A 4,127-nucleotide genomic window follows, 5' to 3' on the forward strand; every position below is an offset into this window, starting at 1 on the left:
TAATATTTGTGAGGGGGCATAGCAACAGTCTCAAACAAGTCTTGTCAGTACAACAAACTCGGCAAAATCTACTACTAATTTGGTCGGTTCATTTACCTCGAGGAAAACCTATACAAGTAACCAAATTTTTTTTGTAGCAATTTACTTATGCAGAAATAGCACTGAAAGATCTAAGGGATTATGATATAACTATGACGAACAATATTCAACCATTCACTAGTGCAAATGACTTTTTTGGCTGAAATTGGATGATTCAATTGACACTATTCCTGAAGTTTTGCATGATTACCTTGAATTCGAGCTTGAGGACAAGCTCTTTCTATGTGAGGGGAGTAATGTTGTGGGTGCGTATATGAATTGAAGCCAATTAAATTAATTATTTAATTATATTTTTAGTAGGTTCTTTATTATTACGTTGCTCGGACTCGGGTGCGGGTGTCCAATACGAGTGCAGATCTAGAGATCGGATCCTTCATGATCTCAATCTTAAGATTTGGGGATATGGATCCTGGTGCAAGGATTAGATTAAAAATAATTCAAATATCTAAAAATAGAGTTATAAATCTATTGTGAGATATCATATAGAAAACTTGAGGAGAAAATATTGATCAAGAGGAGAATCTAAAAGGAAAAGCAGTAACTGAGAAATTTCTATGTGTAAGGTATTCCATTTTCTTCAATTTCACCTTAGTTTTTGTTTTGATTATAGAAATCATTAAATTTGTCCAAACTTTCCCTATCGAATTTGGTCAAAGCACCCAAAATTGGTTGATCAGATCGGGTACATATCCCACACCCATGTTATGCTGACACGGGTGCAACACCGAAAGTGAAGAGTTCGAGTAACTTAGCTTTATTATTCTAGAATGTGATCATGAAAATTAGGTTTAGTTATAGTTATTAGTTTAGAATATGATTTGTATTTCCTACTTTCATAAGGATTAGACTTCCTATTGCTGTAATAAGACTTATTTAAAGGGGTTCTTGAAGAATAAATTAGTATGTCGTATTTTAACCAAAAACAAGAAACCAGAATTCTCTCTACCATTGAACTCTAAGGGTTCAGATTCCCTTTAATGAGCTAAATTTATATACAAAATAGGTTGATCTTGGAATTCGAACAAATACAAGTGAAAGTCGAAGTCAATTGATTTAGATTTTTATGTTCATTGTCCAGTGACTCGATCTTTCTTTAAAATTCCTAAGATGTACTAATTTTCAACCTTTGAAGGTACAAGTTGGAGTTGAAGAAATCATTGAGCTTCTTGAGGGACATAGATTTTTTGTTTATTTGACTCTAATCGTTCTTTCGTGTTATCTTTATTGGAGCACACAAGAACTAATGCTTTGTATAAATGACAAGGTGAATTTCATGACAGACATACTTGACAAAGAACTTGTTCTTCTGTATGTATATTTTATATGTATTTAAGTTCTCTTGGAAATAAGCTTCTTGAAATAAACAAAGAAATTGGGTCTTGAGTTGGAGCTTGGTATTTTTGTCATGTGATGATGTGGGTGGATTTTGTCTTTAAGTGTAGCAAGCATTTCTTTTTGTATCTAGTTTGTATCATATTTAGTAAGATGGAGGAGACTGTACAAGGTTGATTGGTTCACATGTTAGTTTTGTAGGAATTACGATGCATACTGTAGTGATTTTTTTTCCGATAAAGGTTAGATAACCTTATGAATGATGGAACAAACACCTATATACAAGTTACCAAGAAGTCGAGCACCTACAAAAACTATGAGTTTCTATGAATGACACAAAATCATCTTTACATATAGGAACCTCATGAGTTCTCCAAAAAGAAGCAAGGAATAAGAGGTTATTCCTCAAATATGGGATATCATTCTCTACTCCTCTAAAAGCTCTCATTTTTCTCTTCTTGGGAAGAACCTTGATGTTTCAGCTCGAGAGATAGCCTTACATACGTTAACTGTTCCCAAACAATGGATAAAAATTTGAGCTTTGACGAAGAACGTCCAAAATCCTAAGCTTGAATCTTTGACAGGGATTTCTTTGAAGACCTTGTGATTATGGAGTAGAATCCTATTATGGATCCACGTGTAATCGCTAGAGTACTTAGAGTAGATTTACCTTGGTGTTGAGAGGTGTTGAGAGGGGAGAATACTCGTGCTAGGGCTTGAAATATCAGAGAATAAGGTAAGAGTTTGGAAAAACTTAGACTAGGTTTATTTATAGACGTAAGACCAAATTGGGGTTGGGCACGTTGCGCGCTTCATTGCGCGCGTGATGTGCGTCACGAGTTCCATCGCTGTGAACATTGTCGTGATGGGTGTCACAGCCTATACTTGGCCAAAATTAGTTTTCTCCCTTGTATTTGACCTTCGCCGCGTCTAACTTGGGTGTGATAGATGTCACATCGCGTCCATCTTTGCGATGAACACTCACCATTTCCCCCCTTTTCCTAGCTAACCTTGGTCACGACACTACCTCTACTGCGACGAACTTCCTCGCGATGGATGATAAGGGCATGATCATGAAGATAGACGTGTGTGAATGTGTCAAGAGTCCACCCGAGGGAATGCATTTCTTGAAGTGTGAAGAAGGACCTTGAAGTGTGAAGAAGGGCTTGGAAACACTCCAAAGCCGCCCCCAGCTTACACCCCAAGAGTGCCCCTTCATTAAGGGCCTTTGAGACTTTTCATCTTTTGTTTTGTAATAAGACTATAAGTAGGCTAGTATTAGGTCATTTTACACTTAGTTGTTAAGTGTTATTGAAAGACTCATCTCTTGAGAGAGAGTGTGTAACCGTAACTAGGGTGGCATAGTGTGGAATCACTAGTGTTGCAAAGTTGGCTGGAAACGTTGGTGCTTGAGTAGTGGATTCCCTATTGTGTCTACGTAAGAGTGTTGGTGTTGCTATTATGGTAGTTAAGGGTCATAGTGTTTGAGACACACAAAGGTTCTTAGTTCTTGTAATAGTTTATGTCACACTACCCCTTTACTTTTTTGTAATTGTGTGAGTGTTTGTTCCTTGTAATCTCAAATTAGTTGGTTGTTGCTATCTTAGTGTTGTTGTTCATCTTGTGTTGTTGTGGCCTTGGTGTGTTTCTCCTTGTTATTGTTGAGTTGGTGGTCGGTTTGTATCAAAAGGAGGTCCTACGGGTTGTGTCTTCTTTTTTGGTGTTGTGTTCTCCTCTTGTTCTTGTGTGTTGTGGGCTATTTTGTATCATTTGGTAGCAGAGTAAGGATTGATTTTGTTTCAACAAAATCAATCTTGGGCTTGTTAGTTTGAAAAAAAAAGTAGTAGTGGTTGTTCTTGTTTGGCCGAGACATTGTTGTTCTTGTTGTACCTTGGCCGAATCTTTGAGTATAGATCTAGGAGTTTTTTTGTGTGTTTTGATTGTTACTAGTGTTAGTTTCTTCTTCACTACCACTAATAGAGTCAAGATCCAAGTTGAGCTTCTATGTGTTGTTGTTGCGGATTCTCTGTTGAACGTGTGTTGTTGGTTTGTTGTTATTGTGAATTCGAGATTTGAAGGTGTGTTGTTGGTGTTGATTGTTGTGGATTCACGTTTGCAAGTGTGTTGCTGATATTGTTGTGGTGGTTTTGAGCTTGAAATAGTGTTGTGGTTATTTGGAGGTCCAATGTGAACTTTAGTCTTCAAGGTTCTATTGAAGGTTCTTGGTATTCTTGACCATTCTTCATGCCTTGTTGCAAGAAGAAACTTCAATAGTGGTGTTTTGATCTTAAGGCTAAGTAGAAAGGAGTGAAGTCTCTTGTTTGTCTTGAAACAAGTCCCAAAGGTATACCAAAGAAGTAGGGGACAAAAGGACTTTCAAAAAGGTTTTTCACCAAAAGAGAGAAAGAACTCTTTCCAAGGTTGACAAAAGTGGAAAGGGCTACCGACCTTTCAAAAAGGTGTCTTCCCTAAAAGGTGCAAGACAAGTCAACCTCTTTTGCATGTGAAAAAAGGCTCCAAAACTTGTTGTCTTCCCCTCCAAAACAGATTGTACTCTTCCAAAATTGAGAGTTGAACAAAATTTCAAAGTTGGAAAAACAAGAACTCTTCAAAAACTGTAACCAATCAAGGGCTGCCACGTCATTATTTCCGTACAACTAACTTGTTTGTGTTTTATAGGTAATTTCTTAGGTACA

Source organism: Capsicum annuum, chromosome 3 (assembly GCF_002878395.1).
Source record: "Capsicum annuum cultivar UCD-10X-F1 chromosome 3, UCD10Xv1.1, whole genome shotgun sequence".
Lineage (NCBI taxonomy): Eukaryota > Viridiplantae > Streptophyta > Magnoliopsida > Solanales > Solanaceae > Capsicum > Capsicum annuum.